The sequence below is a fragment of the Mesoplodon mirus genome (genome assembly GCF_964341445.2).
Source record: "Mesoplodon mirus genome assembly, chromosome: 12".
NCBI classification, from domain to species: domain Eukaryota; kingdom Metazoa; phylum Chordata; class Mammalia; order Artiodactyla; family Ziphiidae; genus Mesoplodon; species Mesoplodon mirus.
In genome coordinates this window covers 62,107,965-62,121,036 of record NC_138988.1, presented here as the reverse complement: position 1 = coordinate 62,121,036, position 13,072 = coordinate 62,107,965, and positions in this window count along the sequence as shown.

Sequence of the window (13,072 nt, the reverse complement as noted above, 5' to 3'; positions counted from 1 at the left end):
GAAATGTCTATTTAGGACTTCTGCCCACTTTTGGATTAGGTTGTTTGTTTTTTTGATATTGAGCTGCATGAGTTACTTGTAAATTTTGGAGATTAATCCTTTGTCAGTTGATTAATTTGCAAATATTTTCTCCCATTCTGAGGGTTGTCTTTTCATCTTGTTTATGGTTTCCTTTGCTGTACATAAGCTTTTATGTTTCATTAGGTCCCATTTGTTTATTTTTTGTTTTTATTTCCATTTCTTAGAAGGTGGGTCAAAACGGATCTTGCTGTGATTTATGTCATAGAGTGATCTACCTATGTTTTCCTCTAAGAGTTTGATAGTGTCTGGCCTGACATTTAGGTCTTTAATTCATTTTGAGTTCATTTTTGTGTATGGTGTTAGGGAGTGTTCTAATTTCATACTTTTACATGTAGCTGTCCAGTTTTCCCAGAACCACTTATTGAAGAGGCTGTCTTTTCTCCATTGAATATTCTTGCCTCCTTTATCAAAAGTAAGGTGACCATATGTGCGTGGGTTTATCTCTGGGTTTTCTATCTTGTTCCATTGATCTATATTTCTGTTTCATACTGTCTTAATTACTGTAGCTTTGTAGTATAGTCTGAAGTCCAGTAACCTGATTCCTTCAGCTCTGTTTTTCTTTCTCAAGATTGCTTTGGCTATTCAGAATCTTTTGTGTTTCCATACAAATTGTGTAATTTTTTGTTCTAGTTCTGTGAAAAATGCCATTGGTAGTTTGATAGGGATTGCATTAAATCTGTAGATTGCTTTGGGTAGGATAGTCATTTTCACAATGTTGATTCTTCCAATCCAAGAACTTGGTATATCTCTCCATCTGTTTTTTATCATCTTTAATTTCTTTCATCAGTGTCTTAAAATTTTCTGCATACAGGTCTTTTATCTCCTTAGGTAGGTTTATTCCTAGGCATTTTATTCTTTTTGTTGCAGTGGTAAATGGGAGTGTTTCCTTAATTTCTCTTTCGAATTTTTCATCATTAGTGTATAGGAAAGCCAGAAATTTCTGTGCATTAATTTTGTATCCTGCTATTTTACCAAATTCATTGATTATCTCTAGTAGTTTTATGGTAGCATCTTTAGGATTCTATATGTATAGTATCATGTCACCTGCAAACAGTGACAGATTTACTTTTCCTTTTCCAATTTGGATTCCTTTTATTTCTTTTTCATCTCTGCTTGCTGGGGCCAAAACTTCCAAAAAAATGTTGAATAATAGTGGTGAAGTTGGGCAACCTAGTCTTGTTCCTGATCTTATTGGAATGGTTTCAGTTTTTCACCATTGAGGATGACGTTGGCTGTGGCTTTTTCATATATGGCCTTATTATGTTGAGAAAAGTTCCCTCTATGCCTACTTTCTGGAGGGTTTTTTAATCATGAATCGGTGTTGAATATTGTTGAAAGCTTCTTCTGCATCTATTGAGATGATCATATGGTTTTTATCATTCAATTTGTTATTATGATGTATCACATTGATTGATTTGTGTATATTGAGGCATCCTTGTTTTCCTTGGATAAACCCCACTTGATCATGGTGTATGATCCTTTTAATGTACTGTTGGATTCTGTTTGCTAGTATTTTGTTGAGGAGTGTTGCATCTATGTTCATCAGTGACATTGGCCTGTAGCTTTCTTTCTTTGTGACGTCTTTATCTGGTTTTGGTATCAGGGTGATGGTTCCTTCGTAGAATGAGTTTAGGAGTGTTCCTCCCTCTGCTATATTTTGGAAGAATTTGAGAGGGTTAGCTGTTAGCTCTTCTCTAAATGTTTGATAGAATTCGCCTGTGAAGCCATCTGGTCCTGGGCTTTTGTTTGTTGGAAGATTTTTAATCACAGTCTCAATTTCAGATCTTGTGTTTTGTGGGTTTTTATTTTCTATTTCTTCCTCGTTCAGTCTCAGAAGGTTATGCTTTTCTATGAATTTGTCCATTTCTTCCAGGTTGTCCATTTTATTGGCATATAGTTGCTTGTAGTCATCTCTCATGATCCTTTGTATTTCTGCAGTTTCAGTTGTTACTTCTTCTTTTTCATTTCTCCAATTGATTTGAGTCTTCTCCCTTTTGTTCTTCATGAGTCTGGCTAATGGTTTATCAATTTTGTTTATCTTCTCAAAGAACCAGCATTTAGTATTATTGATCTTTGCATTCATTTCCTTCATTTCTTTTTCATTTATGTCTGCTCTGATCTTTATGGTTTCTTTCCTTCTGCTGACTTTGGGGTTTTTTGGTCTTCTTTCTCTAATTGCTTTAGGTGTAAGTTTAGGTTGTTTATTTGAGATGTATCTTGCTTCTTAAGATGGGATTGTATTGCTATAAACTTGCCTCTTAGAACTGCTTTTGCTGCATCCCATTAGTTATGAGTTGTCATGTTTTTATTGTCATTTGTTTCTTGGTGTTTTTTGATTTCCTCTTTGATTACTTCAGTGATCTCTTGGTTATTAAGTAGTGTATTGTTTAGCCTCCTTTTTATTTTTTACAGCTTTTCCCCTGTAGTTGAAATCTAGTCTCATAGCCTTGTGGTTGGAAAAGATACTTGATACCATTTCAATTTTCTTAAATTTACCAAGGCTTGATTTGGTGACCCAAGATATGATATATCCTGGAGAATATTCCATGAGCACTTGAGAAAAATGTGTATTCTGTTGTTTTTGGATGGAATGTCCTATAAATAACAATTAAGTACATCTTGTTTAATGTATCATTTAAAGCTTGTGTTTCCTTATTTGTTTTCATTTTGTATGATCTGTCCATTGGTGAAAGTGGGGTGTTAAAGTCCCCTACAATTACTGTTTTACTGTCAATTTCCCGTTTTATGGCTGTTAGCATTTGCCTTATGTATTGAGGTGCTCCCATGTTGGGTGCATAAATATTTACAATTGTTATATCTTCTTCTTGGATTGATCCCTCAATAATTATGTAGTGTCCACTTTGTCTCTTGTAGTAGTCTTTATTTTAAAGTGTATTTTGTCTGATATGAGAATTGCTACTCCAGCATTCTTTTGATTTCCATTTGCATGGAATATCTTTTTCCATCCTCTAACTTTCAGTCCCTATGTGTCCCTAGGTCTGAAGTGGCTCTCTTGTAGACAGCATATATATGGGTTTTGTTTTTGTATCCATTCAGCCAGTCTATGTCTTTTGGTTGGAGCATTTAATCCATTTACATTTAAGGTATTATTGATATGTATGTTCTTATTACCATTTTCTTAAGTGTTTTGAGTTTGTTATTGTAGGTCTTTTACTTCTCTTGTGTTTCCTGCCTAGAGCAGTTCCTTTAGCATTTGTTGTAAAGCTGGTTTGATGATGCTGAATTCTCTCAGCTTTTGCTTGTTTGTAATGTTTTAATTTCTCCATTGAATTTGAATGAGGTTCTTGCTGGGTACAGTAATCTTGGTTGTAGTTTTTTCCCTTTCACCCCTTTAAATATGTCCTGCCAGTCCCTTCTGGCTTTCAGAGTTTCTGCTGAAAGTTCAGCTCTTAACTTCATGGGGATTCCCTTGTATGTTATTTGTTGTTTTTCTCTTGCTGCTTTTCATATTTTTCTTTGTTTAATTTTTGATAGTTTGATGAATATGTGTCTTGGCATGTTTCTCCTTGGTTTTATCCTGTATCAGACTCTCTGCACTTCCTGGACTTGAGTAACTATTTCCTTTCCTATGTTAGCGAAGTTTTCAACTGTAGTCTCATCAAATATTTTCTCAGGCCCTTTCTTTTTCTCTTCTTATTCTGGGACCCTTATAATTCGAATGTTGTTGCATTTAATGTTGTCCCAGAGGTCTCTATGACTGTCCTCAAATCTTTTCATTCTTTTTTTCTTTATTCTGCCTTGCAGCAGTTATTTCCACTATTTTATCTTCCAGGTCACTTCTCTGTTTTCTGCCTCAGTTATTCTGCTATTGATTCCTTCTAGAGAATTTTTAATTTTGTGTATTGTGTTGTTCATCATTGTTTGTTTGCTCTTTAGTTCTTCTAGGCCCTTGTTAATTGTTTCTTGTATTTTCTCCATTCTATTTCCAAGATTTTGTATCATCTTTACTATCATTACTCTGAATTCTTTTTCAGGTAGACTGCCTCTTTCCTTTTCATCTGTTTGGTCTGGTGGGTTTTTACCTTGCTCCCTTATCTGCTGCATGTTTCTCTGTCTTTTCCTTTTGTGTATCTTACTGTGTTTGGGGTCTCCTTTTCACAGGCTGCAGGTTCATAGTTCCCATTGTTTTTGGTGTCTGCCCCCAGTGGGTAAGGTTGGTTTAGTGGGTTGTGCAGGATTCCTGTTGGAGGGGACTGGTTCCTGTGTTCTGGTGGATGAGGCTGTATTTTGTCTTCTGGTGCAAGTCCGTGTCTGGTGGTGTGTTTTGTGGTGTCTGTGACCTTATTATCATTTTAGGTAGCCTTTCTGTTTGTAAGTGGTTTTGCATTCCTGTCTTGCTAGTTGTTTGGCATAGGGTTTCCAACATTGTAACTTGCTGTCATTGAATGGAGCTGGGTCTTGGCATTAAGGTGGAGATCTCTGGGAGATTTTTGACGTTTGATATTACATGGAGCTGGGAGGTCTCTCATGGACCAATGTCTTGTGCTCGGCTCTCCCACCTCAGATGCACAGGCCTGACACCCTGCCTGCTCACCAAGATCCTGTCATCCTCATGGCTCAGAATAAAAGGGTGAAAAAAAGAAAGAGAGAAAGAAAAAATAAAATAAAATAATGTTATTAAAATAAAAAATGAAAAATAATTATTAAAATTTTTTAAAAATGCAAAAGTAATTTAAAAAAACAAAGAAAGAAAGAAGAGAGCAACCAAACCAAAAAAACAAATCCATCAATCATAAGAAGCACTGAAAACTATACTATACAACAAAAAGAACCCCCAAACGGGCAGGCAAAACCCTAGGACAAATGTAAAAGCAAAGCTATACAGACAAAATTACACACAGAAGCATACACATCCATACTCACAAAAAGAGGAAAATAAATATATATATATATCATTGCTCCCAAAGTCCACTGCCTCAACTTGGGGTGATTCTTTGTCTATTCAGGTATTCCACAGATGCAATGTACATCAACTTGATTGTGAAGATTTAATCCGCTGCTCCTGAGGCTGTTGGGAGAGATTTCCTTTTCTTTGTTCGCACAGCTGCTGGGGTTCAGCTTTGGATTTGGCCCCGCCTCTGTGTGTAGGCGGCCCGAGGGCATCTGTTCTTCACTCAGACAGTACAGGGTTAAAGTAGCAGCTGATTAGGGGGCTCTGGCTCACTCAGGATGGGAGGGATGGAGGGGTATGGAATGCAGGGTGAGCCTGCAGCAGCAGAAGCCAGCTTGACATTGCACCAGCCTGATGCGTGCTGTGTGTTCTCTCAGGGAAGTTTTCCCTGGATCACGGGACCCTGGAACTGGCTGGCTGCACAGCCTCCTGGGAGGGGAGGTGTCGACAGTGACCTGTCCTTGCACACAGGCTTCTTGGTGGCTGCAGCAGCAGCCTTAGCATCTCATGCCCATCTCTGGTGTCCATGCTGAGAGCCGGAGCTTGCACCCGTCTCTGGAGTTCATTTAAGCGGCACTCTGAATCCCCTCTACTTGCGCACCACAAAACAAAGAGGCAAGAAGAGGTGTCTTGCCTCTTCGGCAGTTCCAGCCTTTTCCCCAGACTCCTTCCAGGCTAGCTGTGGCACACTAGCCCCCTTCAGGCTGTGTTCTTGCAGTGAACCCCGGTCCTCTCCCTGGGGTCTCTGAAGCTGGAGCCTCCAAAGCCCAAACCTCAGCTCCCAGCCCCCACCTGTCTGGTGGGTGAGTAGATAAGCCTCTCAGGCTTGTGACTTCTGGTCGGCACTGATGTTCTGTGTGGGAATCTCTCTGCTTTCCCCTCTGCACCCCTTTTGCTGCGCTCTCCTCCATGGCTCCAAAGCTTTCCCCCTACCCCCCTTTTCTGCCACTGAAGGGGTTTCCTAGTGTGTGGAAACTTTTCCTTCTTCACAGTCCCATCCCTATTCTTTTGTCTCTGTTTTTTCTTTTTTTTCTTTTGCCCTACCCAGATACGTTGGGGAGTTTCTTGCCTTTTGGGAGGTCTGAGGTCTTCTGCCAGCATTCAGTAGGTGTTCTGTCGGAGTTGTTCCACATGTAGATGTATTTCTGATGTATTTGTGGGGAGGAAGTTGATCTCCCCTTCTTACTGTTCTGCCATCTTGAATGTCCCCCACCCAGGGCTGATTTAACAAAGTACCACAAATTAGGTCGCTTAGAACAACAGAAATTTTATTGACTTAGTTCTGGAGGCTAGAAGCCCTAAATCAAAGTGCTGGCTAGTCCATTCTCCCTCTGGAATCAGCAGGGGAATCTTTCTTTTCCTCTTCCTGGCTTCTGGTGGTTTGCTGGCCATCTTTGTTGTTCCTTGGTTTGTGGACATATCACTCCAATTCTTCGTCTTCACATGGCATTTTTCCTGTGTCTCTGTCTCTTCACATCATCTTCTTTTTTTGTAAAGGCCCCTGTCATGTTGGATTAGGGGCACACCCTATTCCGTATGACCTCATCCTAACTTAACTAATTACATTTCAATGATCCTTTTCCAAATAAGGTCATATGCTGAGGTACTGGAGTTTAGGGTTTCAGCATATGAATTTTGAATGGACACAAGTTAACCCATAACAATCTCCCACTCAGATAAAAACCTGAATGTCTTATTTCTGAAACCATGTACAGACCCCTGTCCTTGTCTTTTGGAGTAAAATGCTGACTCAAGAGTTAATGATTGGGAAATATGAAGCTGTAGAAACAAAGAATAGCTGTTGGGCTGGGGAACTGGTAACAATTTAGACTATAAATCTGCCACATAGCAGAATTATGAAGCTCCCAGTTCCCTGAAAGATATAGATAAAGGCCTGACACGGATTCTTAAGTTGTTTTTACAGGAAGCACCCCTCCACCAGATGAAAACTGCTGACTGCAAGAATATAGAAACCAGAAGGTTGATGATGCTTGAAACTTCACCTTGATGCCAACCAATCTGATAATCATGTGCGAGCTGATCATGCACCCTACAGCTCCCTCCCTTGCATGGTCTTTAAAACCCCTTCCCTGAAAGCCATCAGGGAGTTTGGGTCTATTGAGCATGAGCTGACCATTCTCCTTGCTTGGCACCTGCAATAAATGCTGTACTTATCTTCACCACAACCTGGTGTCAGTAGATTGGCTTTACTGTGCATGGGTGAACAGACCCAAGTTTGGTTTGGTAACATTTCCAAGTGAACTTTTTTAATGCAGGATGGTGCTTCCAGCTGGCAATGATCAGTGCAGAAACCCTGCTTCTTTTGGAGAGATGGCAGTCACTACAAGTGTATCAGAACTTGACCTATCTCTTCATGCTTTTAGGAATTTGGCCTCATCAGTTATCTAATACTGTTAATGTATATGTGGACAGCTCATCATTTAATTGTCCATCCATGAAAGCCTGGACTGTCTGAAGGACATTTGCTTCCCACTAAGCATAACTTGAAATTATTAAAAAACTTGTTTTTTTCCAGATACAAAATATTAACATTTATTATAAAAGACAATGTACAGAGTTTTTATTTGTAGAATCTGGTCTAATTGTATTGTAGGAGAGGATTTTTGTTCTTGGGAACATCTATCAGACTTAGAAGATCATAAGTCCTCTTCTGCAGCCTGTAATCACCAGGCTCACTCTGTGTCTGGAAACCAAGTTTGTCTGGACTATGGTCTAATTTTCCTGTTCATTCTTAGGGGTATGGGATTTTGTAATTTTTCTGCTTATTTATCTCTGGATTGAAGGTAGGTCAATAATACTGATCTAAGATAAATCACAGAAATCATGTACACAAGGTAAAACATATTCTTTTAAAGTACACATTGACGACATATTGATTCACAAGTAATGTCAACAAATTTCAAAAAATAAGCATCATTTGGAACATTTCCCCTCATCTTAAAACAATCTGATTAGAAATTAACAATAAAAGATGTGTGTGAAAACCAAAAAACAAATTCCCAAACTCCTGGCTTACAAATTTTTTAGAATAGAACAGTAATGAAAGTACATATCAAAACCTCTGGGATGCAGATAAAGTGGTATTCAGAAAAATACCACAGTTATGATCTTAAATAAGTTTATTAGGAAATAATGTTTTATAGGTTTTGTGTTGGTTGTTTTCTACTTATTCATCTTTTGAAAGAGATGCTATGTATTCAGGCTATATTTTTCAATAGACAAGATGTTAGATGGTCTTTTTCTATCATCTCTTTGTCTATTGAGTCAAGACTGAATCCACTTCTCAGATTTACTTGGAGGACAGACTGAGAAGAAGCAGACTCAGTTTTCCATTTCAGGGCAAACTGAATTAATCCCTTCTATGCTTTGTGGAGAGTCTTTCCAGATGTTTGCTTTAAGTTGTCTGTCAATCTTAATTTTGGGTGGTGGTGTGTTTTCACCTTTTCCTATAGCTTGATAAGTACTTTAGTGAAAAATAGGAAAGACCGTATTAAAGGGTGTTAACAAACACCATTTTAAAAAAGAATCCTGCTATTTGTTCCTTTGCTTTGAAGCAATGAAGTTATGAGCAAGTTAAATTAGGAGTTTACCTATGCCATACTTTGATCAAAATCAGCAGAATTCAGGCAGATGTCAGGTTAGTTCAAGTCTATAATCACTGCTTTGCTGTCTCTGTGCTGGTTTTTTAATTTGCTTAGAGAAGGAGCCCTCCTTATTCTTTGTGTTCCTGAGTGACACATACACCAATGATATAATTTTCTTCTCCATTTTACCTTAAACAGATATCCCTTATCTGCTTTCATTCCGAGGTTTGCAGATTTCTTAACAGGTTTATTCACTAAAAGCCCAGTAGGCTCTAAGACAATTGCAAATAACACACTAAATAAAAGCTGAAAGTTTAAGCCAGGATGAAAATAGATACAGATGCATAAATCCTGTCTCAGACTTTTGAATCAGAGTTTTGGTACTGGGGTTTTGTATCTATGGTTTAAAAAAGTGGTTCTAATTCCTGCCCCTGGTGGCAAAACACTCAAATGAACGAACAAACAAAAAATAAAAAACTCCCTCTGCTTTAATTTGTTATATGCAAATTAACTAATTACTTAATATGGTGGGTAGGTTCTAAATTTTATTCCATCTGGCTTCATTTCTTAAGAACGAATCGCTACAGTGCAATTCAAACAGCTCAGGGGTTCAACTGGACTTGGAACAAGTCCCACTCTGCCTCTTGTAAGCAAATCACATCCTGTTACTCTGTGCCTTGGGCAAGTCACTTACTCTCTTTGAGCCTGTTTTCTTATTTGGAAAATGGGGAGAATATCATCTATAACAAAGGATTCATTTAATGGGTAGGATCTTATTTTCTAGAAGTCTGGTTGGAAACTCAATATTGAAAATAATAGGTGACAAGATCCTGAACATTCTAAATGGAATGATTTGCTAAAAAGTGTCCAAAGCTGTCTTGAGACAGAAAGGCCACATATAAGAGAAAAGATGCAGGGTAGACTGATCAGAAAGGGGATTTATTTGAAGAGATTTGTTAGCCTGGAAGGCATGACTAAGACTCCCCATACAGCTTCTCCCTGATGCTGTGGCCTCACCCTGCAGACATCCTCCAAGGACAGGTTCCTATTAAGATGGCTCTGTCTGTAGTCTTGCACGGCAACCCTGGCCAATAGGAAACATTCTGTTCCCACGGTTGTGAAGTAGGAGCTTGTCTCCACCACAACCCACCAACAGGGATGGGGGATACAATGGAACAGATTGAGAAACAATGGTACAAAGAAAAAAAGACTGTTTTTAGGTTGTGCTTTACTTCACAAGCTTCATTATTTACGTATATTTAACCCACATGACTCCCTCTATCAACTATGGGTACATTTATGGTAATATCTCATTTGGGTACCATTCTGTCGAGTTACCCAAACCTAGCATCTTCTCCTTGAGCCTTCCCCACCCTAGAACTGCCAAAAACCTCTGGGATCTGTTTGGTTCAGGGTAGGAGATGGGAGGAGTGTCTCCTATAAGCTGAAGATTTGGAGTCCGACACCCCTGATGGAAGTTCTTTGGGACTAGTTAGGTAGAACTGGTTATTTGTGCACAGACTTTTAATGTTGAGGTCACCAGGGCTCCATCTTGTTTTCTTTGGCCACATGCTTTCCCTTGTAATCTCATGCATTGCCACAGCTTTCAGGACCACTGTTAGGCAAACAACTCAAATTCCTATCTCCAGCTCCATCCATGGTTCCATGCTCCTGATGCTTATATTACTCTCTATATTTTCGTATTTCTCACAAGCATCTCACATGTAATATGTTCAAGACTGAACTGCTGAAATTCATCCCTCTGCTCTATTTCAATTTAGTAATTGGTACCATCTCCCTTCCCAGCTTCCTACACAAGAAGAACCCTTATAAAACCTCCAGCATCCTTTGCCTAGAACACCCATCTAATTTCGTACCTTAACTACCTCCATCCATCTTCCACACAGGAACTGGAGTGATCACTATTGTTTTCTGTGTCTTTTAATCTTTCAGCTAAGCTTTAAAATCATTTTTTTAAGTTGTAAGTTTACACATTAATTTAGGGAGATTTGAAACCTTTGTAATATTCATGCAAGAACATGATTATGTGTGTCCATCTGTTCAAGTCTCACCTACTTCTCCCAACAAAGTTTTGTAATTTTCTTTATATAGGTCCTAGAGATTTCATCCTGTTAGGAGGATTTTTTTTCTATCTTGTTTTCTAATTAGTTATTGCAAGAATGTGTGAAAGCTATTGCATTTTGTATATTTGTATAAAATAATTTATATTATTATATTATTATTATTTATATTATTAACTGATCTGTCAGTTAATTCTCATATATTTTCCAAGCAGAACACCAAAATATTTTAATATTTCAAATAGTGCTTCTGTCTTAATGTCCTTGTCTTTTATTTCTCAGAATCTAGCTACAAGTATGTTAGATCTTTTACATGTAGTACATGGCCTTATGGGCTTTTCTATTCAAAAAATTTGAAAAAATAGTGATCATTTTGTCTTTTTCAAAAGTGCAGAGTTTCCATTTATGTTGCATTGACTGGAATTGCTGAAATAAAATAAGGAATTATTTTTCCAATGATTATACCACTCATTTCTATCTCCTACTCTGTTGTATTGGTTAAAATAGTCTCAGACTGCATTGCATCAAAATTTATCTTCCTTTTCCTGAAGTAGATGCATTTAGGGACATTTTTCAACTGTGCTAATGAGGCCTTTAAGTTTTTTTTTTTTTTTTGCCTCTACCTATTTTATCTCACTTTACATTGTTCAAAATTACTTGAATTATTATTATTATTGCCATTGTCATTGTTACTCACAAAACAGTAAGATGACAGAAAGTTAAGTTTGGAAAAGAGAACAAACCAACTAGAATTACATTACTCATACTGTTAACAATTAGAGTCAGAGGGATTATTTTCTATTTTTAATTGAATGCATACTTATTTTATTTTTATATACTGCATTGTTGAAATTTGAATGTTCTTAACATTTGGTAATTTATTTAATTTTTATAATTACAAAAAATGTCTTACAAATACAAACTTCTTTTGTTAGACAAGGGTATTTAATTTGGAAAACTTTAGCTCATTTGGGTTACACAAAAAAGGGATAATATATTATAGTGATATTAAATTTATATTTAAAATTAAGTGATATATGGTTATAGATAGTAAGACATAAGTTATACTTAATAAAATCACATTACTTAGTGCTTAGTGTAAATAAAATAAAAGTACTTTAAAGGATATTGGATTTATTTTAAAATATGCTATTCCTAAAGCTTATATTTTCATAAAAGGATCACAATTGATAAGTTACAGTAGAGAAATGAATGTAAATGTTCTCGGTTTTTGTATGATGTGTCCAGACAGACTGACATTTTGAAATTTTGACTTTAGAAATTTTGTGTGTTTGTATGTCATTGGCTCAGGTTAGAGGTTGAATGCTGGTCTAAGTTTTTATCTGTAAACATACACATTATAGGATAATGCTGTACGTACAATAATGATGTCTCAAGCATACATGAATGATGAAATCCACTTACGTTAAATCTCAAGAGAGGGGGAGGAACTGGGATTTTTGTTTCCTTCTTGACATACACATTCATCCTATCTGGCAACCCCTGGTTCCTGCAGTGTCTCCAGGCCAGCAGTGCTGGATGTGCAGAATTCAACCTTGGATGGCAAAACACGGGTAATATCAGTTTTGATGTAATGGTATGAGCTCACAAATTAGGAAGATAAGGGATGTTTTTGGGTACTGAAAGACAATTATATGCTTATTTTAACCACATGTACCAGATGTTTCCAGATATTTTTCCTTGATGGATATTCGGTTTCCCCTTAATAATTTTTCCTGACACTTCCTCTTCATTAGTCTTGTCTGGGAAGTTTAGATAAATCTGTCAAGATAGCAGCTGACTTTATGTTGTATGTTGTGTCTGATATATGCTTGCTTTTGTGACTGCTCTGATTGCTATTATTGCCACCATATAATTTTAATACAAGATCCTCTTTGCTCTGAAATACTAATTATTTTTATATCAGTTCTGCCTAGGAAGTTGGATTACAACCCGCAGAACACACATGAATAATAGAACTGCAGGCTTACCCTTAGAAAATAAATAGTTTCTATATAAGGAAGAGATGGTCACAGCACACAGAGAGCATGAGTTTTGAGGGTGTTCAGATGTTTACGGAAAGCAGGGAAGTTCCCCTCACTCTGTCCTCTTTAATCGTTGGTTGATAGCTTCAAAAAATTCTTTAAATCTTCATCTCTTTTGTTTTAAGGTGATAGTTTATGTAAAAATCAATTCCCGTACCGTCATATGACTAGGACAAATTTAATTCAGCAGAGCAGTTCTGTTATAAAATAACATTTGTTGATCACCCCTGTGTCTTATGAACCAGAAGTACTATCTATGTCCTGGACATATCCCAGTAAACTAACTGATATCCAAGCACTTGAGAGAATCTGGTGGCTTCAAATACTGGACATTAAAAATTCTCATAT